The sequence below is a fragment of the Neomonachus schauinslandi genome, chromosome 9, assembly GCF_002201575.2.
Source record: "Neomonachus schauinslandi chromosome 9, ASM220157v2, whole genome shotgun sequence".
Classification (NCBI taxonomy): Eukaryota; Metazoa; Chordata; class Mammalia; order Carnivora; family Phocidae; genus Neomonachus; species Neomonachus schauinslandi.
Window position 1 is genome coordinate 27,768,032 of NC_058411.1, and position 24,993 is coordinate 27,793,024.

Sequence of the window (24,993 nt, forward strand, 5' to 3'; positions counted from 1 at the left end):
TGTACAATTTAGTGATTCAACAAGTCCATACATCACTTGGTGGTCATCACAAGTATGTTGCTCAGTCCCCATCACCTGTTTAACCCATCCCCCCATACACCTCCCTTCTGGTAACCATCAGTTTGTTCTCTATAGCTAAGAGTCTGTTTCTTGTTTTGTGTGTGTGTGTCTCTCTCTCTTCTTTTCCTCCTTTGCTCATTTGTTTCTTAAATTCCAGATATGAGTGAAATCATATGGTATTTGTCTTTCACTGACTGACTTATTTCATTTAGCATAATACTGTCCAGCTCCATCCATGTTGTTGCAAATGGCAAGATTTCATTCTTTTTTATGGCTGAGTAATAGTCCACTGTACACATGTACCACATCTTTATTTATTCATCAATCAGTGGATACTTGGGCTGCTTCCTATATCTTAGCTATTGTAAATAATGCCGCTGTAAACATAGGAGTGCATGTATTCCTTTGAATTAGTGTTTTTGTATTCTTTGGGTAAATACCCAGTAGTGCAATTGCTGGATTGTAGGGTAGTTCTATTTTTAACTTTTAGAGGAACCTGCATACTGTTTTCCACAGTGGCTGCACCAGTTTGCATTTCCATCAACAGTGCACAAGTGTTGCTTTTTCTCCACATCCTCACCAACACCTGCTGTTTCGTGTGTTGTTGATTTTAGCCATTCTGACAGGTGTGAGCTGATATCTCATTGTGATTTTGATTTGAGTTTCCCTGAGGATTAGTGATGATGAGCATCTTTTCATGTGTCTGTTGGCATTTTTGCAATTATTTTTGTTGCAAGGGAATATTTTAGGGAGTGGAAGTTCTTTATTAAATCTTTAGCTACAGTGACATACAATCATTTTAATAATTTTTATGTAATAAATTATTTTGATACTTGGTATAATTCTTATTAGACTGGTGACATTCATAAAAACTCACCTTGATAATAGTATCAATGAGCTTCTAACAAAATTATTCTATAGGGTTTATGTAAAACATTATTCCTATCATTCCTTTTAAAAAAAGGTTTTTAACAAGGTTCTAAAAATAATGAGGCATATTCAAATACATTGCTTACAGTTTTTCCTTGTTCTAGAAATTTGTGAAATAAAGATTATTTAAAGGTATTTTTTTCATACTTTTCTGGATTAAAACAAATTTTGAGTATAGTTGATACACAATGTTATATTAGTTTCAGGTGTGTAGTATAGTGATTCAACAAGTATTTATACATTATGCAATGTTCACCACAAGTGTAGCTACCATCTGTCACCATACAACACTATTATAGTACCATTGACTGTATTCCTTTTAGTCCCATGATTTATTCATTCCATATCCAGAAACCTGTATTTCCCACTCCCCTTCATCCATTTTGCCCAACTCCCTACCCTCCTCCTCTCTGGCAACCATCAGTTTGCTCTCTCTATTTATAGATCTGATTCTGTTTTTGTTTGTTTGTTTATTCATTTATTTTTAGATTATACATAAGTAAAATCATATAGCATTTGTTTTTCTCAGTCTGACTTATTTCACTTAGTATAATACCCTCTTGGCCCATCCATGTTGTCTCAAATGGCACGATCTCATCCTTTTTTATGGCTGAATGGTATTCCATTTACACACACACCCACACCCACCCCCACATCTTTCTTATCCATTTGTCTGTTGATGACACTTAGGTTGCTTCTGTATCTTGCCTATTGTAAATAGTATTGCAATAAACAGGACTGCAAAAAATAATAATAATAATAATAATAAAAAAATAAAAAAAGGTTTTTATATTGTATTACTAAAACCACACCTTTCAAATAAACACCTGACTGTATAACAAATAGATAATGTTATAGATAATTTACTGGTAAATGCAGATATTAATAGAAATGTATTTATTAATTATAAAATTATTTGATTGAGATTCCAAAGTCAGCAATAGTGACACTTCAACTTGTTTGACCAGTGAAATGCTAGTTAAAATGGAGTAGTCATGGGGCGCCTGGGTGGCTCAGTCAGTTAAGCGTCTGCCTTCGGCTCAGGTCATGATCCCAGGCTCCTGGGATCGAGCCCCGCATGAGGCTCCCTGCTCCGAGGGAAGCCTGCTTCTCCCTCTCCCACTCCCCCTGCTTGTGTTCCCTCTCACTGTGTCTCTCTCTGTCGAATAAATAAATAAAATCTTAAAAAAAAAAATGGAGTAGCCATTCCTTGGTAGTAACAATAGTTCTACCCTGCTTTGATGGCATGTCTCTTTCTTTTTTTTTCCTCCTTATAAAAATTCCTTCCTACCATTGCCAGGAATCACTCCTTGTTGACACAGCTCTTCATATTTTGGGCCCCTTGAATACTTACTACCAGTGTTAGAAAGGGTATGTGTGGAATGGAATTTGTGGGAGTTGTCAGCAAACAACAGTGTTTATTCTGTTTGTCTCTTTCTTTGTGTGTATACAGTATTTCATATTTCAAAGATGCAGTAATTTACCTCTTAGGCATTTGACTTGTATCTAGGGGAATTATTTATTAGAATTAGAGGAGGTTGTGGTTATACATTAGTGTGGATTTTATAGTTTCTGTGGTAACTTGGAGTGGTCATCTTTCTTATATCATTAGAATAAAGTCCTGTTTTCTGGGGGAAATTGAGGACCTCCTCTTTGTATTTTGTATACCTATGTTTTGTTTGGAATTACTCTATCAGTGCAATGCAGCAATTATGTTACTAACAACAATTTTGTGAGATGTTTATTATTCTCATTTTACAGATGAGGAAACTGAGGCTTGGTGAAGTTACGAAACTTGTCCAAAGTCACACAGCTTGTAAAGGGCACAGCCAAGATTCAGAGCCAGGTCTGTCCAACTTCAAAACTTAATTATAGCCATGAAACTTTGAAATAGCTGTTAAGTATCAACCTATGATAAGTTGTATTGCTATTAATACTGCTTAACTGTTGTTAACTGTTACTGATAATTTTTTTAATGGTGAATTTTTTGTCTATGATAATTTTATGTATCTTTTAAATATTGTGAAAAGAGGTGTAACATAGTAATTGAGGGTCTGGGCTCTGGAGACAGACTCCTGGGTATGAACCCCTAAGCTTTTCCACTTACTTGTGTGACATTGGGAAAGTGACTTAACTTTTTCTGTACCTCAGTTTTCCTGCCTGTAAAATGGTGATAGTAATATGATCCACCTGGTAAAGTTGTTGTGAAGATTATTTAATATATACAAAAGCACTTAAAACAGTGCCTGACATATAGTAAGCATTCAATAAATGTTAGCTACTGGTATTATCATCTCCTAGCAGTTAGTAAAACAAATGATTGTTACTTCTAATTCTATTAGGAATTTGAATAAGGAAAGTTTAAGCAGCAATATAAGATATCACAAAATTCACATAAACTGAAATTAAATTTGAGTAAGTTAGACCTAAGGAAAATCATACATTTGATCAATTTTAGATCTATGGTAGAGCAAACTGGACAACGGCTTATGGATCTCACACGTAGAAGTATATTTTATGTATGAGGATTGTACATAGGTCCACTATAGATACCCTATGAGCCCCATATGATCATTGTATTATGAATGTGTTTTGTCTGTTTTCCTCTTATAGATGCAATTTATATTCAGAATAAAGGTTTACATTTTTAGGTGGCTTTTAAGGAGATATTTTGGCAGTGTTCACATATAATTACCAAGAACCAAAACCTTATGTGTTATGTAAAATGTTAGCAACATTTCATCACTTGCAGGAGTAGTTACCAGAACTTAACATTGTGTTGAATGTGCACACTGATTGTTCTTTGAACCAATGGGGCCACAGCACATTCAGCTAGAACTCAGCCGTGTACTGATCATATACTCTTCACTCATACTTCTTTATTGCAACTGTAAGAATTCTGAAGTGCCATATCCACTATTACTACAATTCAGTTAAAATATCTGTGATTAGTGACTAAGAAGTTTATACCAATTGCAAAAATACCCATAAATGGTAGTAATTTAGCCAAGGTATGCAAATATTCCAAAGCTATAATTTTAAAATGGGACTTGCCTTGTAGGGCACCTGGGTGCCTCAGTCACTTAAGCGTCTGACTTCGGCTCAGGTCATGATCTCAGGGTCCTGGGACTGAGCCCTGTGTCGGCCTCCCTGCTCAGCAGGGAGTCTGCTTGTCCCTCTCCCTCTGCCCCTTTCCCTGCTTGTGCTCTCTCTCTTTTTCCCGAGTAAATAAATAAAATCTTTTAAAAAAATAAATAAATAAAATGGGACTTGCCTTGTATATGAGCCCAAGATCTCTGTAACTTTTTTTTTTTTAGAGATCTTTGTAACTTTTAATGTACACATGGCATTTAATTCTCTTTATTTCATGATACTGAGTCTTACTATCCTTGAACATGGTATGTCTTTCTAGTTATTTAAATATTTAAAAATATCTCTCAGTAAAGTTTTTTCTTTTTCTCCATAAATGTCTCTCAGGTCTTCTCTTTGAATGATTAGATATCATATTTCTTGTTACTATCATAAATAGTATATTTTTCCTCTTTTGTTTTTCCTTTCCATTTTTTATTTGCTGATGTAAGCTTTTTTGGTATATAATACAGATCTATGTTCAGTCACCTTATTAAATTATTTTATTAAAATACTGTGAATGCAAATTGTGTCTTCCTTCCCAGTAGTTACATCTTTTCTTTTTTTTGCCTTACTGTGCTAATTAGGAATTCCAGTACAGTATTCAATACAAGTGTTAATAGTGGGCATTCTTATGTTGCACTTAATTTTTAAAATTAAATGCCATTCATAAGTGCTTCTTATGTTTCACTGTTAAGCATAGTGTTTACTGTAGATTTCTGATAGATGCTCTATAGGTTAAAGACATTTCTTTTTTTTTTTTTTAAAGATTTTATTTATTTGACAGAGACATAGCGAGAGAGGGAACACAAGCAGGGGGAGTGAGAGAGGGAGAAGCAGGCTTCCCGTGGAACAGGGAAGGGCTCGATCCCAGGACCCTGGGATCATAACCTGAGCTGAAGGCAGACGCTTAACGACTGAGCCACCCAGGTGCCCCATTAAAGACATTTCTGTTGCTAGTTGGCTGAGATGTTTTTTGTTTGTGAAGAATGAGTATTAAATCTTACCACTTTTTCTATACTTGTGAGAAGATCATATGGTTGTCCTTCCTTATTCTGTTAAGGTGGTGAATGGCATTTATAGGTTTTCCTATGTTGAATTATCCTTGCATTGCTGGAATGAACCAAACTTAATATGATGGTCTTTTTTCATATGCAAGTGGATTTAGTTTATTAGTATTTCATTTAGATTTTTGCATCTAAGTGCATGGGTGATATTGGCCCATAATTTTATTTCTTTTTTTTTTTTTTATTTATTCATTTGAGACAGAGAGAGAGAGAGCAGGAGCAGTGGGGAGAGGCAGAGGAAGAGGGAGAAGGAGACTCCCCGCCGAGCAGGGAGCCCGATGTGGGGCTCGATCCCGGGACCCTGGGATCATGACCTGAGCTGAAGGCAGACGCTTAACCATCTGAGCCACCCAGGCGCCCCCCATAATTTTATTTCTTATGTTATCTTTGATTTTGGTATTCAGATTATAGCAGCCTCAAAGAATGAGTTGGGAACTATTCCTTTCCTTCCCCTGCCTCCCCTAAGGATTTATATAAGACTAAAATGATCTGTTTCTTGAAAGTTTGGTCAAACTTCTGTTCCAACTGTCTGGGCTTAGTATTTTTTGAGGAGGTATGTATTCAGTTTTCTAAATGGTTTTATTTAAAATTTCTGTTTCTAGTTAGGGCAGTTTTTAGAAAAAAAATTTTCTTTTTTAGGAATCCATCCATTTTGTCTGTATTTGGCATAAAGTTGTTCATTCTTTTCTTATCTTTTAAATTTCTGCTTAGTATTTCTCTTTTTTATTCCTAATATTTTTTGTGACTTCTGTTTTCCTTCATCAGTCTTATTAGAGGGTTTATATATTTTCTTAGCTTTATCAAAAACCAGTGCTTGACTTTGATTTTCTCTATTGTATGTTTTCTTTGTTTATTAATTTTTGGCCTTTCTCCTTTACACATTTTTTTTTTTTTTAAGATTTTATTTATTTAACAGAGACAGAGATAGCGAGAGCAGGAACACAAGCAGCAGGAGTGGGAGAGGAAGAGCAGGCTTCCCGCGGAGCAGGGAGCCCGATGTGGGACTCGATCCCAGGACCCTGGGATCATGACCTGAGCCGAAGGCAGACGCTTAACGACTGAGCCACCCAGGTCGCCCCACTTTTTTTTTTTTTAAGATTTTTTTTATTTGGGCACCTGGGTGGCTCAGTTGGTTAAGCGACTGCCTTCGGCTCAGGTCATGATCCTGGAGTCCTGGGATCAAGTCCCGCATCGGGCTCCCCTGCTCAGCGGGGAGTCTGCTTCTCCCTCTCCTGCTCCCCCCCTTGTGCTCTCATTCTCTATCTCATTCTCTCTCTCAAATAAATAAATAAAATCTTAAAAAAAAAAAAAGATTTTATTTATTTGACAGAGAGACACACAGCGAGAGAGGGAACACAAGGAGGGGCAGAGGGAGAGGGAGAAACAGGCCTCCTGTGGAGCAGGGAACCCAGTGTGGGGCTTGATCCCAGGACCCTGGGATCATGACCTGAGCTGAAGGCAGACACTTAACGGACTGAGCCACCCAGGCAGGCGCCCCTCCTTTACACACTTTTAAGTGAAAAGCAGAATCTAACATTAGGGTATCTCATATTTTCCAAGGACAGGATTTCAGTAGGCTGTGGGAACAGCTGGACCCAGGGGCTTACAGTGCTACCAGGACCTTCCTTCTTTTTCCTTTGAGTCTTCCTTTCTCCTTTGAGTCTTCCTTTCCTCTTGTTGTCCACTGGCTTTTCTACTATTCAGTCTACATGGCAGAAAATGATGATAGTGAACCTCTGAATTTGATGTCAGTTCCAACTTTGTGTGCTCTTGATTCTTCCAGGGAATTCAGATTTTTCCATCTGGATCACTTCTTTCTTTTTGGAGACTTTTTTTCTTTAGAATTCTCTTTAATGGGATTTTCTGTAGTAAACTCTCAGCTATTTTGTCTGAAATCTATGTCACTTTTTTTGGATAGATATTTCATTAGGTATAAAATTATGGGCTGGCAGTGTTTTTGTAATCATTGAAAGAGATAATTCTTTCCATTGTTGCTATTGATAAATCAGCTGCCTAATAATTATTCAGTTAAGTGAATGTGTTGTGTTTTGTTTTGTTTTTACATCTTGCTGCTTTTGAACTCTTTTATTTTTTGGTTTTCTGAAGTTTCATATGCTGTGTCTAGGTATAGATTTCTTTTTATTTATACTGTGTGGGTCTTTTACTATGAATTGCTTATTTTCCCTGGAAAAAATATTTGTGGTTCTTCTTTGAGGCCCAGGAAGGAAACACATTGCTTCAAGAGGATATACCTTTAGTTTTTTTCCCCCCAGATATCGCAAGGTACTGCAATTTGGTGACTAAATTTATCCTTTGAGGTTTTGGACCACCCTATTGGGGTGACTTTGGATTGCAAATACGTGTCTGGGCCTGCTTTTCTTTACAACCTCTTGGGAATCCTTGTTCTCTTCTGCATCCGGAAGACAAATTTCCTTGTCCTTTGGTGATGAAGGGGTGGCCTGGGTTTACTTTTCCTGTTCAGTCTTTTCCTGAGCATGAAACTTTTGGATGGGGGGGTCCTAGCTTTATGGAGAAAGGATCTCTTGTTAGATTTTCCATTTGGGGTGGGTCTTATTCTTTGATTTCTCTTCTCTCCCAAGAGATTATCAAAATTAAAGCTTAATTTGTGAGTTAGGCAGATGTATACAAGATAAAAACAATTTCATTATGCCACTTATCTCTTTGAGTTTCTGCTTTCTCATAGATTTTGGTCTGGTTATTCCTTTATGATCTTGTCAGCTCTTCAGTGCTTTTAATATTTTTTGCAATAAAATTTTACCCATCACTTTTAGCTGTTTTCAGTGAGAGAATTGGGTGAATAATCTAGCCTAGTGTGTTACTGGAAGTGGAATTTTATTCAAATTTCTTTGGGTTTTCTTTTTTCTTTTTCTGATTCCTTCAGATAGATGCTTAATTCACCACTTATTCGGCTTTTTTCTAACATAAGCATTTTTTTAAAAAGATTTTATTTATTTATTTGAGAGAGAGAGCAAGCCTGGGGGGGGGGGAGGAGTAGAGGGAGAGGGACAAGGAGACTCTGCACCGAGCTTGGAGCCTGATGTAGGGCTCGATCCCACAACCTGAGATCATGACCTGAGTTGAAACCAAGAGCCAGATGCTCAATTGACTGAGCCACCCAGGTGCCCCTCTAATATAAGCATTTAAAGCTATACATTTATAAGTAGTTCATAAGGTTTGAAACGGAATATTTTCAATGTTATTACTATTTTTTTAGAGGGGGAGGGGCAAGGCAGGGTTGGGGAGAGAGGGAGAGAGAGAGAGAATCCCAAGCAGGCTCCATGCTAAGTGCAGAGTCTGATGCAGGGCTTGATCCCACGACCCCTAGATCGTGACCTGAGCTGAAATCAAGAGTTAGACACTTAACTGACTGAGCCACCCAGGCACCCCTAATTATTTTTAACTATATATAAGGTTTTTAATTTGCTATTATAATTTTTAGTTATACTTGCTTTTTTAAATCACAGCCTGTGATCCACAAGTCCACAAGTCAGTCAGCAAGTTTTGAAATACGTAGATTTTAAAAGATTTATCTTTTTATTATATTTAACATACCTTTCAAAAAATGCAGGATTTTCAGTTTGGATCACAAAGCAAGACTCAACTCTGTGCTGTATTATAAGAGATGTACAGAATGATTTAGAAAAGCTAAAAATAAAGGGAAAGGCAAAAATATGCAAGGCAAATGAACAGTAAGAAAGCATGTTGCTCTGTGAACATTCTTTCTGGGGGCTTTTCCTCCCCTTCCTGATCACAGACTTTAGTGAATAACCAATATTCCATATCACTGAGATTTTTTGAGATTCTTGGAAGACTGGTTTTACATTAATAACTGAATGGTCATTTTTCTTCTCCTCCCCCTTCTTTCCTTCTCCTCTTCCTCTTTGCCTTACACTTTAATATCTCTGAACTGGGATCCATCTCTCATATTGGTATGCATCTTATTACTGGTGATATTTCACAATTAAGGAACAATTAATTAATTTTGGCAGCATTTTTTCCTTAGTGCAACATATCCTGCAATCTCTGGTATCTTAGTTTTGGTGAAATATACATTTTTACGTATATATCATGACACTTCATTCCACCCCATCCCCTGCTTGAAATGCTCCTCTTCTTTGTCTTTCCTATCCTATGTTTATATCATTCAAGACCTTAAGGATGGGGGTGCCTGGGTGGCTCAGCCTGTTAAGTGTCTGCCTTTGGCTCAGGTCATGATCCCCAGGGTCTTGGGATTGAGCCCCACATCGGGCTCCTTGCTCAGCGGGGAGCCAGCTTCTTCCTCTCCCTCTGCCTCTCCGCCACCCAACTCGTGTTCTCACTCACTCTGCTCTCTTTCAAATCAATAAGTAAAAAATCTTAAAGACCTTAAGGGTGGAAATAATCTTTAGTTTCTCATCCCGGTACCTGTTGTTCCACCACCTAGCATAATATATTGTTGGACACAGTGTTTAATTAACAATTAAGAGAAGTGTGTACATATAATGAATCATAGCATGGGCTGGGACATATTTATATTAGTGACCAGTTTTCTTAGCTTGTTGGTAAGAGGAGATAAATACCTACATTTTGGATAGAAAGAACAGAATCCAATGATTCCTACATTAAGCAAGTTAGAGAATTCATTGGATCAATGCTTAGTCATTTGGTGATGTTCAAGAGTTTAACCAATGAAACAAAAAAAAAATTACAAAATATAAACACTGGGAAGGAAATAAAAAGAGTAGTACAATACAGAATAACAGAGAATGGCATTTAGAAAGAGGAAGAACGAAGGGCTTCATCAGCGAGAAGACATTTAGGTTGAGGACTTGATTAATGAGTGAAAGAAGTTGTTGAAGGGACTGAGAAAAGCATTTCAGACAGAGGGAAATAGCAGGCCCAAAGTGGGAAAGAGCTTTCAGTTAACTGAAAGGCTCATAGTTGGTGGAGAGTTGTCACCTCAAGGTAAGAGAGGCAGGCAGGTATATTAAGCTGTAGCTTAATATGCTAACATTTACTCAGCATTTGTGGTGTTCTGGGCACTGTTCCAAGCACTTTTTCTTAGGCAATGTGAATTATTCTGCCATACTGACTTCTTAAATGCTGAGAGTTTGGATTGAATTTGAAGATGCATTAGATAGCCTTGGAACTATTATGCAGTGCTATGATCCATTTTACATTTTTATTTATTTATTTATTTATTTATTTATTTTTATTTTTTTTAAAGATTTTATTTATTTATTTGACAGAGAGAGAACACAAGTAGGCAGAGGGAGAGGGAGAAGCAGGCTCCCCGCAGAGCAGGGAGCCCGATGTGGGACTCGATCCCAGGACTCCGGGATCATGACCCGAGCCGAAGGCAGCCGCTTAACCGACTGAGCCACCCAGGCGCCCCCATTTTACATTTTTAAAGATGACATTGGCTACTTTGTACGCAGTTGATCAGAAGGAGGCATATACTAGTCAGGTAAGAGGCAAAGTTGTTTTGGACCTTGGTTCTGATGGTGGAGATAAAGAGCAGTGGACCGATTTAAGATAATATTTTACAAGTCTTATGTTAATGTCTTGGATAAGGGGAGAGGATTGTGAGGGAAAGAAAAGAGATCCCAGAGGGTTAAAGAATTGAAGAGGTGATGTGTGTAGATAATATGTGAAGTTATTTGTCAGTTAAAGGGGAGGAGAGCTGTTTTTAACCTTCTTATTTCTGTAATTTTTCCAGTGACATTTCTGTCTCTCTCTTTTAAATTCTTGGAACCAAATATATTTTTATTCTAGTCTGCCTCTCCAGATTCCAGCACCTTTTTCTCATCCCACACTTAACAGATGCTTAGAGGAGGGAAGTCAGTGTAAAAGTAGGATAGCATTCTCAGCAATTCTGCCCTTTTTAATCAGGATGTTCCTTGCTAAATCGGTCCTTGCTATATCAGAGGAAAACCATTTTGTTTTATAAGTAAATTAAGGTTTAATTCTTGAAGGAACACCATCTTAATGAAGTCAGTTATGTGTATTTGTATTGTGGGGTTAGGGGTGATGTTATTATTATTATTTTTTTTGTCATATATATTTTTATGTTAAGTCTTAACATGCCTTAAAAGGTAAAGGTGATTATAGCTGAATCGAAAATTCAGTTCACCAATTGTTTTCTCAATTGAAAGGCAAGAGATCAACTAAAAGATAAAATTGGTTGTGTAACTAACTGAAAGACAAAGTTCTTGGAAGAGATGGCTTTTAAAAAAATGTTTCTTAAATATTACAGATTCAATTTTTGAAGCCACCTTTGACCGCTGTTCAAGTAGACAGGTTCTTTCCTCATTTTATGAAGCTCTAGTTTTTCCTTACTATCTTTCAAGAGTGAATAAAGAAGCCACATATCAAAACCAAAGAAAGAATTTTGTGGACAACATGAGTGGGAAGATTAGAATGAAGGCAGAAACTGAAAATTAAAGTCAAATGGTAGATAAGGATCACGAAATACTGTTTTAATCCACGGTTCTTAAGTTTTGGGTAGTTACATTATCCTTTGAGATTCTGATGAAAGTGGAACAATCTGGCCCTGGAAAGTGCACAGACACATGCACATTCAGATTTGTACATAATCTTAGGGCATTGCTAAATCTAAAGAGCATGTACGATTCGTGATGCCCTGGTCAAGAACACATGGTCTAAATGGCAATTAGGGCTGGAAGTATGTGGCTGGAGAGTTTCAATATTCAAACTGTGACAGTGTTCCCTTCTCAAATACCAGTCTTTAGGACAGCCAAGATTAATTTGTTGTTTTTAAACCTCTGGTGTGACAGCTGATTAAGCAAAACAATTTTTAGTTTTAGCTATTGAAAAATTAGAATAATCTGCTTTTAAAATTTTTTCTTTGAAAATGCCACAGATGGCAGAGTTTCTGAAATAAGGCAGTATTGTATATTCAGGATACCCGAACATAAATAGCCTACTAAAAAAAGTTGAACTGGAATATCAACAAATTTCAAATTCACCAATACCTATGTATATATAGGAACTAAATGAATGTTTCTTTTCGGAAGTAGGTTTAAAAAACAAAACCATCCCTTTGTTCTTTCTACCTTTACATGAATTTAATTTGTAAATTATTTTTTATCACAAAACTGAACTTTTAAAATGAATTTTATTAATCCTGTAAGTTTAGTATTGGGCATTTTTATTTTACTGTTGGTGATGAAGCAGTACTTTCTTGCTGTTCATTTGGCTCAGCTCTTAAGTGGAACACTGAGCCAGTGATACAACTTAATAGGTTATAAATTGTTTCCTGGTAGGCAGATTATGCCAGTTAGACCAATATTTAATGTAATCCAGAATTCTTAGGAGTCATTGATCGAATAGGAGATTGACTAGATGACCTACACTGAATCCTTTGGCCATGGAGTCTAGGATTCCTTACATATTTTTTTTTTACTTACTTGATGAAATAAAAGGATTTTGGGGGTGCCTGGGTGGTTGTGTTGGTTAAGCATCTGCCTTGGGCTCAGGTCATGATCCTGGGCTCCCTGCTCAGTGGGGAGTCTGCTTCTCCCTCTCCCCCTCCCCCTCCCCCCTGCTCATGCTCTCTCTCTCTCACTCACTAGCTCGTGCTCTCTCTCTCTCAAATAAATAAAATCTTTAAAAAAATTTTTAAAAAGGATTTTTCTTCATTCTAGGTGTCATAACTTGAATGCATTTTACACATCATAAATAGAAATCAAAGAAAGAAAATTTAAAAATGAAATACTTTATGCATGTGGTACAATATTCTACTTTAAGGTAATGGTGGTTTGATATGGTATTTTTAGCTTAAATTTTAGTGAGTGAACCAAAAAAATGTTTTTGGCAATGGACAGTCAGTCTGTTTTTTTCCCCATAACTTTCCTTGTAGAATTCTGGAATACAAATGTGAGGAATAATACAGAATTATATATATTCACATTCAACCATCTTTCTTCAGAGAATGGTAAAATAGTTAAAAGCAATTAAATTAAATTTAAATTTAGGTTCTCTTTGCTATACTACTCAGTGAGTTTCTTCTCTACAGCATTTTTGTGCCTCCCATAGTATGAGCATGCCATGTGGTTCTAGTGCTAGGTAGATGCTTTTCTCATGGCATAGCTCCTAAGCATAAGCCAGTGACTTCAACTGTGTTCAGTTGAAAATAGCAAACTGTTCCATACCAGAAAAAAATCCCTGGTTGTGTTGGATTTATTGCAAGATAGTGTTATACTTTATGGATGATATGAGGTATTCCCAAGATAATTTTGAATTTATGTGATTTCTGCTTTTAGTGCTATGTTTGGAATAACTCTGTGATATTAGTCTCCTGAAAAAAGAAGTTTAGCTAATCTAAGGAAATATATGAGTTTACTAATTTTTTTCAGGTGTTCAAAATGGTACCCGTAGTTTTATATTTTAGTTTATATATTGTCACATTTGGAACTAATTAATAGTGTTGTAAAAATTAGAGTAATTTTTACCATTTTGGCTAACTTTGTTCTTTTGTTTGGTTTTCTTATAAGGAAACAATCTTAAATGTCAGGGTCAAATTTCCTATGTGTTTTTTATATCTCTTATATCAAATTCGTGCTGTAGTTTGGGGTTGTTTTTTTCTTCATAGTAAACTTTCTAAAGCATACTCCTGTCTTGTCCATTCTTCCTTATAATTTATATATGAGAGGGGCCTAAAGTTAGAGGTGTACTTGTGACTATAGAACAGAGAAAAGCAGCAAATATAATTTAGGAGGGAAAAAACTCTAGAAAGAAAATGTTCCCATTTCTCTAAGAGTTCTAACTCTAAAGGCCATTCAAAAGCCTCTGGGGCATTCCAGATTTGGCTGGACAGACTAAATATCAATGACTTTATTCTTTTTAATAAAAGTGAGACTTAACTTTTATAACTACATGTAATTTTTCTTTTTTTTTTTAAGATTTATTTATTTATTTGAGAGAGAGAGAGAGAGAGCACAAGGGGGAATGGCAAAGGGAGAGAGAATCTGAAGCAGACTCCATGCTGAGTGGAGCCCCAATGTGGGGCTCGATTTCACAACCCTGAGATCGTGATCTTGAGCTGAAACCAAGAGTCTGTCGCTTAACCAACTTTACCACTCAGGCATCCCAGTGATTTATTTTCTTACTCTTTGTTAGATGTCTCTTAATTATGTGCGTGTGTGTATTTATATTTCTACACTTGCCACCTCTATCCTCAGTTTCAGAAGGGATTTTGCATGACTTGCTTTCCACCTAATTAAAATTATAAAATAGTTGATATATCCAAAAGAATATAGTGTAGGGTATAGAGCATAATGCAATGAAAACTTATGCATCTACTACTCAGTTTAAGAATTAGAACATTACTTAACATTTGCATTATAGGGATCCCAGAAGGAAAAGAGAGAGAAAGGGGGACAGGAAATTTATTTGAAGAAATAATAGCTGATGGCTCCCCAAATCTGGGAAAGGAAACAGAAATCCAGATCCAGGAGGTACAGAGAGCCCCCAGCAAAATCAACACAAGGAGGTCCACATCAAGACATATTGTAATTAAAATGGCAAAAAGTAGTGATAAGGAGAGAATTTTAAAAGTAAGATGAGAAAACAGCCACGTACAAGGGAAACCCTGTAAGGCTGTAAGGTGATTTTTCATCAGAAACTTTTCAGACCAGAAGAGAGTGGCATGATACATTCAAAGTGCTAAAAGGAAAAAAAAAAAAAACAGCCAGTGGAACAGAATGGAGAACTTAGAAATGAACCCTGAACTCTATGGTCAACTAATCTTCGACAAAGCAGGAAAGAATACCCAATGGGAAAAGGACAGTCTCTTCAACAAATCGGGCTGGGAAAATTGGACAGCCACATGTAGAAGAATGAAACTGGACCATTTTCTTACACCATACACAAAGATAAACTCAAAATGGATGAAAGACCTAAATGTGAGACAAGAATCCGTCAAAATCCTAGAGAACATAGACAGCAACCTCTTCAACCTCAGCTGCAGCAACTTCTTGCTACACACGTCTCCAAAGGTAAGGGAAACAAAAGCAAAAATGAACTATTGGGACTTCATCAAGATAAAAAGCTTCTGCACAGCAAAGGAAACAATCAACAAAACTAAAGCCAACCTACTGAATGGGAGAAGATATTTGCAAATGACATCAGATAAAGGGCTTGTATCTGGGGCGCTCATGTGGCTCTGTTGGTTGAGCATCTGCCTTTGGCTGAGGTCGTGATGCCAGGGTCCTGGGATTGAGCCCTGCGTCAGGCTCCCTACTCATGGAGGGCCTGCTTCTCCCTCTCCTCCCGACTCATGCTCTCTCTGTCTCGCTCTCTCTCAAATAAATAAAAAATCTTAAAGAAAAAAAAGGGGCTAGTTATCCAAGATGTATAAAGAACTTACCAAACTCAACACCCAAAAAACAAATAATCCGGTCAAGAAATGGGAAGAAGACATGAACAGACATTTCTCCAAAGGAGACATATACAAATGGCCAACAGACACATGAAAAAATGCTCAGCATCACTTGGCATCAGGGAAATACAAATCAAACCGTAATGAGACACCACCTCACATCAGTCAGAATGGCTAAAACTAACAAGTCAGGAAACAACAAATGTTGGTGAGGATGTGGAGAAAGGTGAACCCTCTTATGCTGTTTGTGGGAATGCAAACTGATTCAGCTACTCACAAAACAGTATGAAGGTTCCTCAAACAGTTAAAAATAGAGCTACCCTCTGACCTAGCAATTGCACTACTAGGTGTTTACCCCAAAGATACAAATGTAATGATCCAAAGGGGCACATGCACCCCAATGTTTATAACAGCAATGTCCACAATAGCCAGCAGTGGAAAGAGCCCAGATGTCCATCGACAGATGAATGGAAAAAGAAGATGTGGTGTATGTACATATATACAAGAATACCGTTTACATTGACGTGGATGGAACTGCTGGAGGGTATTACGCTGAGCAAAACAAATCAATCAGAGAAAGACAATTATATGTTTTCACTTATATGTGGAATATAAGAAACATTGCAGAGGATCATAGGAGAAAGGAGGGAAAACTGAATGGGAAGTCATCAGGGAGGGAGACAAACCATGAGAGACTCTTAACTATAGGAAACAAACTCAGGGTTGCTGGAGTGGAGGTGGGTGGGGGAATGGGGTAATTGGGTGATGGGCATTAAGGAGGGCACATGATGTGATGAACACTGGGTGTTATATGCAATTGATGAATTATTGAAGTCTACACCTGAAACTAATGATTTACTATATATTGGCTAATTGAATTTAAATTAAAAAAAGAGAGAGAGAGAGGAAAAAAAAAACCCAGCCAAGAATACTCTTTCTAGCAAGGCTGTCATTCAGAACAGAAAGAGAGAGAGTTTCCCAAACAAAAGTTAAAGGAATCCATGATCACTAAACCAGCCGTACAAGAAATATTAAATGGGGATGTGAGGGCGATCTGGCTGTGACATCTGTCACCCCACTGATCGCCAGGGTTGATTTGGCTGATCTGGTTGGCTAGGCGGGTGTCCCCTTCCTCCCTCACCGCTCCATGTGCATCCCTCCCAAAGCTGCGTGCTCAGTCGAAGAGGACAACCCAAGGGTATACAAGTAGCTGCACCCCCCCCACTAGAACCTCCAAACAAGCTCTCAAGAAATATTAAATGGGAGTCTTTGAGTGGAAAGGAAAGACCATAAGCAGGAGTAAGAAAGTAGGAAGCACCAAAGCAGTGAAATTAAGTATATCTATAAAAATCAGTCAAGGGATTCACCATATACCTAAAACATGGTGGGGGGTGGGTAGTAAAGAATGGGTTTAAACTTAAGTGACCGTCAACTTAATATAGACTGCTATGTGCCTAAGAGGTTATATACAAACCTAATGGTAACAAATCAAAAACCACTAGTAAATATACAAAAAATAAAGAGAAAGGAATCCAAGTATATGGCTAAAGAAAGCCAGCAAATCATAAGAGAGCAAGAGAAGAAAGGAACAGAGAAGAACTACAAAAGCAGCCACAAAATAAGTAACAAAATGGCAATAAATACATACCTATCAATAATTACTTTGAATGTAAATAGACTAAACACTCAAAAGACATAGGGTGACAATGCATTAAAAAACAAGACCCATTTATATGCTGCCTATAGGAGACTCATTTCAGACCTGAAGACACATGCAAATCAAAAGGAAAGGGATAGGAAAGCATTTATCATGAAAATGGAAGTGAAAAGAAAGCCAAGGTAGCAATACTTATGTTGGACAAAATAGACTTTAAAACAAAGAATATAACAAGAGGGGCGCATGGGTGGCTCAGTTGGTAAAGCATCTGCCTTCGGCTCAGTTCATGATCTCCAGGTCCTGGGATTGAGCCTCGCATCAGGCTTTCTGCTCAGTGGGGAGCCTACTTCTCTCTCTTTCTCTCCCTCTGCCCCTCCCCACTGCTCATTCTCTCTCTCTCTCTCCTCAAATAATAAAAAAAAAATCTTAAAGAATGTAGCAAGAGACAGAGAAGGACACTACATAATCATAAGGGGAATAATCCAACAAGAAGATATAACAATTTTAAGTATTTATGAGAGCACTCAAATACATAAAGCAGCTAATAACAAATATAAAGGAAGTAATCAGTAGTAATACAATAATAGTAGGGGACTTTAACACTCAACTTACATCAATGGATAGATCATCCAAACAGAAAATCAATAAGAAAACAGTGGCTTTGAATGACACATTGGACCAGATGGAATTGACAGGTATATTCAGAACATTCTATCCTAAAAGAACAGAAAACATATTCTTTTGAAGTGCACATGGAACATTCTCCAGAATATATCACATATTAGGCCACAAAACAAGTCTCAACAAATTAAAAAAGCTGAAGTCATACCATGCGTCTTTTCTGACCACAGTGCTATGAAACTAGAAATCAACCAAAAAAAAAAAAAATCTGGAAAAAAATACAGATACATGGAGGTTAAATAACATGCTACTAAACACTGAATGGGTCAACCAAGAAGTCAAGGAGGAAATAAAAAAATACATGGAGACAAATGAAAACAAAAACACGATGGTCCAAAATCTTTGCGATGCAGCAAAAGCTGTTTTAAGAGGGAAGTTTATAGCAATATAGACCTACCTCAAGAAGCAAGAAAAATCTCAAACAACCTAACCTTATATCTTAAAGAGCTAGAAAAAGAACAAATGAAACTCAAAGCCAGTAGAAGGAAGGAAATAATAAAGATTAAAGCAGAAATGAATGAAATAGAAACTAAAAAAACAACAGAACAGATCAATAAAACCAGGAGCTGGTTCTTCAAAAAGATCAACAAAATTGATAAACCTTCAGCCAGACTCATCAAAAAAAAAAGGGGGGGGGACTTAAACAAAATCAGAAATGAAAAAGGAGAAATAACAATAACACAGAAATACAAAGGAACCTACAGATTTGATGCAATCCCTATCAAAATACCAACAGCATTTTTCACAGAACTAGAACAAATAATCCTAAAATTTGTATGGAACCACAGAAGACCCTGAATAGCCAAAGCAGTATTTTTTTTTTAATTGTTTATTGTTATGTTAATCACCATACATTACATCATTAGTTTTTGATGTAGTGTTCCATGATTCATTGTTTGTGTATAACACCCAGTGCTCCATGCAGTACATGCCCTCCTTAATACCCATGACCATGCTAACCCATCCTCCACCCCTCTCCCCTCTAGAACCCTCAGTTTGTTTTTCAGAGTCCATCGTCTCTCATGGTTCGTCTCCCCCTCCGATTTCCCCCCCTTCATTCTTCCCCTCCTGCTATCTTCTTCTTTTTTTTTTCCTTAACATATATTGCATTATTTGTTTCAGAGGTACAGATCTGTGATTCAACAGTCTTGCACAATTCACAGCGCTCACCATAGCACATACCCTCCCCAGTGTCTATCACCCAGTCACCCCATCCCTCCCACCCCACCCCCCACTCCAGCAACCCTCAGTTTGTTTCCTGATTAAGAATTCCTCATATCAGTGAGGTCATATGATATATGTCTTTCTCTGATTGACTTATTTCGCTCAGCATAACATCCTCCAGTTCTATCCACGTCATTGCAGATGGCAAGATCTCATTCCTTTTGATGGCTGCATAATATTCCAGTGTATATATATACCACATCTTCTTTAACCATTCATCTGTCAATGGACATCTTGGCTCTTTCCACAGTTCGGCTATTGTGGACGTTGCTGCTATAAACATCGGGGTGCACGTACCCCTTTGGATCCCTACATTTGTATCTTTGGGGTAAATACCCAGTAGTGCAATTGCTAGATCTCATGGTAGCTCTGTTTTCAACTTTTTGAGGAACCTCCATACTGTTTTCCAGAGTGGTTGCACCAGCTTGCATTCCCACCAACAGTGTAGGAGGGTTCCCCTTTCTCCACATCCCCGCCAACATCTGTCGTTTCCTGACTTGTTAATTTTAGCCATTCTGACTGGTGTGAGGTGCTATCTCATTGAGGTTTTGATTTGGATTTCCCTGATGCCGAGCAATGTTGAGCACTTCTTCATGTGTCTGTTGGCTATTTGGGTGTCTTCTTTGGAAAAATGTCTGTTCCTGTCTTCTGCCCATTTCTTGATTGGATTATTTGTTCTTTGGGTGTTGAGTTTGATAAGTTCTTTATAGATTTTAGATACTAGCCCTTTATCTGATATGTCATTTGCAAATATCTTCTCCCATTCTGTCGGATGTCTTTTGGTTTTGTTGACTGTTTCTTTTGCTGTGCAAGAGCTTTTTATCTTGATGAAGTCCCAATAGTTCATTTTTGCCCTTGCTTCCCTTGCCTTTGGCGATGTTTCTAGGAAGAAGTTGCTGCGGCTGAGGTCGAAGAGGTTGCTGCCTGTGTTCTCCTTTAGGATTTTGATGGACTCCTGTCTCACATTGAGGTCTTTCAACCATTTTGAGTCTATTTTTGTGTGTGGTGTAAGGAGATCGTCCAGTTTCATTCTTCTGCATGTGGCTGTCCAATTTTCCCAACACCATTTCTTGAAGAGACTTGTCTTTTTTCCATTGGACATTCTTTCCTGCTTTGTTGAAGATGAATTGACCATAGAGTTGAGGGTCCATTTCTGGGCTCTCTATTCTGTTCCATTGATCTATGTGTCTGTTTTTGTGCCAGCACCATACTGTCTTGATGATGACAGCTTTGTAATAGAGCTGGAAGTCCGGAGTTATGATTCCGCCAGCTTTGCTTTTCTTTTTCAACATTCCTCTGGCTATTCGGGGTCTTTTTTGGTTCCATACAAATTTTAGGATTATTTGTTCCATTTCTTTGAAAAAAGTGGATGGTATTTTGATGGGGATTGCATTGAATGTGTAGATTGCTCTAGGTAGCATTGACATCTTCACAATATTTGTTCTTCCAATCCATGAGCATGGAACATTTTTCCATTTCTTTGTGTCTTCCTCAATTTCTTTCATGAGTATTTTATAGTTTTCTGAGTACAGATCCTTTGCCTCTTTGGTTAGATTTATTCCTAGGTATCTCATGGTTTTGGGTGCAATTGTAAATGGGATTGACTCCTTAATTTCTCTTTCTTCTGTCTTGTTGTTGGTGTATGGGAATGCCACTGATTTCTGTGCATTGATTTTATATCCTGCCACTTTACTGAATTCCTGTATGAGTTCTAGCAGTTTTGGGGTGGAGTCTTTTGGGTTTTCCACATAAAGTATCATATCATCTGCAAAGAGAGAGAGTTTGACTTCTTCTTTGCTGATTTGGATGGCTTTTATTTCTTTTTGTGTCTGATTGCTGTGGCTAGGACTTCTTTTTTTTTTTTTTTAAAGATTTTATTTATTTGAGAGAGAGAATGAGATAGAGAGAGCATGAGTGGGGGAGGGTCAGAGGGAGAAGCAGACTCCCTGCCAAGCAGGGAGCCTGATGTGGGACTCGATCCCGGGACTCCAGGATCATGACCTGAGCCTAAGGCAGTCGTTTTACCAACTGAGCCACCCAGGCGCCCCTGGCTAGGACTTCTAATACTATGTTGAGTAGCAGTGGTGAGAGTGGACATCCCTGCCGCGTTCCTGACCTGAGGGGGAAAGCTCTCAGTTTTTCCCCGTTGAGAATATTTGCTGTAGGTTTTTCATAGATGGCTTTTATGATATTGAGGTCTGTACCCTCTGTCCCTATACTCTGAAGAGTTTTGATCATGAAAGGATGCTGTACTTTGTCAAATGGTTTTTCTGCATCTATTCAGAGTCTCATATGATTCTTGTTCTTTCTTTTGTTAATGTATTGTATCACATTGATTGATTTGCAGATGTTGAACCAACCTTGCAGCCCAGGGATAAATCCCACTTGGTCGTGTTGAATAATCCTTTTAATGTACTGTTGGATCTATTGGCTAGTATTTTGGTGAGAGTTTTTGCATCCCTGTTCATCAAGGATATTGGTCTGTAATTCTCCTTTTTGATGGGGTCTTTGTCTGGTTTTGGGATCAAGGTAATGCTGGCCTCATAAAACGAGTTTGGAAGTTTTCCTTCCATTTCTATTTTTTGGAACAATTTCAGAAGAATAGGTATTAATTCTTCTTTAAATGTTTGGTAGAATTCCCCTGGGAAGCCATCTGGCGCTGGGCTTTTGTTGGGAGATTTTTGATGACTGCTTCAATTTCCTTAGTGGTTATAGGTCTGTTCAGGTTTTCTATTTCTTCCTGGTTCAGTTTTGGTATTGATACATCTCTAGGAATGCATCCATTTCTTCCAGGTTATCTAATGTGCTGGCATGGAGTTGCTCATAATATGTTCTTATAATTGTTTGTATTTCTTTGGTGTTGGTTGTGATCTCTCCTCTTTCATTCATGATTTTGTTGATTTGGGTCATTTTTCTTTTTGATAAGTCTGGCCAGGGGTTTATCAATCTTGTTAATTCTTTCAAAGAACCAGCTCCTAGTTTCGTCGATCTGTTCTACTGTTCTTTTGGTTTCTATTTCATTGATTTCTGCTCTGATCTTTATTATTTGTCTTCTCCTGCTGGGTTTAGGCTTTATTTGCTGTTCTTTCTCCAGCTTCTTTAGGTGGAGGGTTAGGTTGTGTACTTGAGACCTTTCTTGTTTCTTGAGAAAGGCTTGTATTGCTATATACTTTCCTCTTAGGACGGCCTTTGCTGCATCCTAAAGATTTTGAACAGTTGTGTTTTCACTTTCATTGGTTTCCATGAATTTTTTTAATTCTTCTTTAATTTCCTGGTTGACCCATGCATTCTTTCGTAGGATGCTCTTTAGCCTCCATGTATTTGAGTTCTTTCCGACTTTCCTCTTGTGATTGAGTTCTAGTTTCAAAGCATTGTGGTCTGAAAATGTGCAGGGAATGATCCCAATCTTTTGGTACCGGTTGAGACCTGATTTATGACCTAGAATGTGATTGATTCTGGAGAATGTTCCATGGGCACTAGAGAAGAATGTGTATTCCGTTGCTTTGGGATGGAATGTTCTGGATATGTCTGTGAAGTCCATTTGGTCCAGTGTGTCATTTAAAGTCTTTATTTCCTTGTTGATCTTTTGCTTAGACGATCTGTCCATTTCAGTGAGGGGGGTGTTAAAGTCCCCCACTATTACTGTATTGTTGTCAATGTGTTTCTTTGCTTCTGTTATTAATTGCCTTATATAATTAGCTGCTCCCATGTTAGGGGCATAGATACTTACAATTGTTAGATCTTCTTGTTGGATAGACCCTTTAAGTAGGATATAGTGTCCTTCCTCATCTCTTATTACAGTCTTTGGTTTAAAATCTAATTTGTCTGATATAAGGATTGCCACCCCAGCTTTCTTTTGGTGTCCATTGGCATGGTAAACAGTTTTCCACCCCCTCACTTTCAATCTGGGGATGTCTTTGGTTCTAAAATGAGTCTCTTGCAGACAGCATATCGATGGGTCTTGTTTTTTAATCCAATCTGATAGCCTGTGTCCTTTGATTGGGGCATTTAGCCCATTTACATTCAGGGTAACTATTGAAAGATAGGAATTTAGTGCCATTGTATTGCCTGTAAGGTGACTGTTACTGTATATTGTCTCTGTTCCTGGTCTGTGTTGCTTTTAGGCTCTCTGTTTGCTTAGAGGACCCCTTTCAGTATTTCTTGTAGGGCTGGTTTCGTGTTTGCAAATTCCTTTAGTTTTTGTTTGTCCTGGAAGCTTTTTATCACTCCTTCTATTTTCAGTGACAACCTAGCTGGATATAGTATTCTTGGCTGCATATTTTTCTCATTTAGTGCTCTGAATATATCATGCCAGTCTTTTCTGGCCTGCCAGGTCTCTGTGGATAGGTCTGTTGCCAATCTAATGTTTCTGCCATTGTAGGTTACATATCTCTTCTCCCGAGCTGCTTTCAGGATTTTCTCTTTGTCTCTGAGACTCGTAAGTTTTACTATTAGGTGTCGTGGTGTTGACCTATTTTTATTGATTTTGAGAGGGGTTCTCTGTGCTTCCTGGATTTTGATGCCTGTTTCCTTCCCCAAATTAGGGAAGTTCTCTGCTATAATTTGCTCCAATATACCTTCTGCCCCTCTCTCTCTTTCTTCTTCTTCTGGGATCCCAATTATTCTAATGTTTCATCTTATCTCTCATGATCCAGTAGTTGTTTATCTCTCTTTTTCTCAGCTTCTTTATTTTCCATCATTTGGTCTTCTGTATCACTGATTCTCTCTTCTGCCTCATTTATCCTAGCAGTTAGCGCCCCCATTTTTTATTGCACCTCATTAATAGCCTTTTTGATTTCGACTTGGTTAGATTTTAGTTCTTTTATTTCTCCAGAAAGGGTTTCTCTAATAACTTCCATGCTTTTTTCAAGCCCCGCTGGTATCTTTAAAGTGATGATTCTGAACTCTAGATCCGACATCGTACTAATGTCTGTATTGAGTAGGTCCCTGGCAGTTGGTACTGCCTCTTGTTCTTTTTGTTGAGGTGATTTTTTCCGTCTTGTCATTTTGTCCAGAGGAGACTAGATTAATGAGAGAACAAAATTCTAACAGGGTACCAACATCCCCAGAAAATATACTCTAAACAAATCAGAAAAGACCTGAAGCTGGGGGAAAAGAAAGGGAAAGAAAGAAGAAAGAAAAAGAAAAAGAAACAGAAATGGAACAAAACAAAACAAAAAAAAACAGAATATGATCAGATATGATCATGGTGATGCATAGATCAGTGCCACACACTAGATTTTGGGTGTATTTTGGTCTGTTAGAAGGAAATGCCTCCCAAAATTTTAAAGAAAGAAAAACTTATATATGTACAAAAATAAGGGTTGATATGATGAAGGGATGGAATATGACTGTAAAGATGAAAATTATAAAAAATTTTATAAAAGGAATTGATAAGAAGTTGTTTGAAAAAAGAACGAAGAGGATTAAAAAAAAAAGAAAAAAAAAGGGAGAGAATGTGATCAGGCAGGAGAGTAGAACAAAACCATACACTAGAGATTTAGGGTATATTTTGATCTGTTAGAAGAAACTATCTCAAAATTTTAAAGAGAGAACAACTTATATATATAAATGCCAAAAACAAGGGTAACTACTATGAAGGGATAGAATATGACTCTAAAAATGAAAAATAAAAATGTTTTTTAAAAAAAGGGATTGATAAGATGTTGGTTGAGAAAGGGAAAAAGAAAAATTAAAAAAAAGAGAGACAGTTAAAAAAAATTAACTTTGAAAGACTAAAGAATCATGGTAAAAAAGCCATGGATTCTATGTGCATTATTCCCCTAGCACTGGAGTTCTGCCATTCTCATTGATCGGTAAACTTGTTCTTGGCTGGCTGTTCT

At 37.5% G+C, this 24,993-nt stretch overlaps 1 protein-coding gene across 3 annotated transcripts in view; it reads left to right on the forward strand.

Moving 5' to 3' along the window:
• The window catches only part of NUMB (NUMB endocytic adaptor protein), a 194,182-nt gene that overhangs the window by 85,071 nt on the left and 84,118 nt on the right, over nucleotides 1–24,993 (forward strand). For 2 of the 3 annotated variants that reach the window (XM_021679777.1, XM_044918347.1), the window contains exon 3: nucleotides 2,752–2,836. The exons of the other annotated variant lie outside the window; for it this stretch is intronic. The gene's annotated coding sequence lies outside the window, so the exon portion shown is untranslated. The remainder of the gene's footprint in view (nucleotides 1–2,751; nucleotides 2,837–24,993) is intronic. 3 annotated transcript variants of the gene reach the window in all.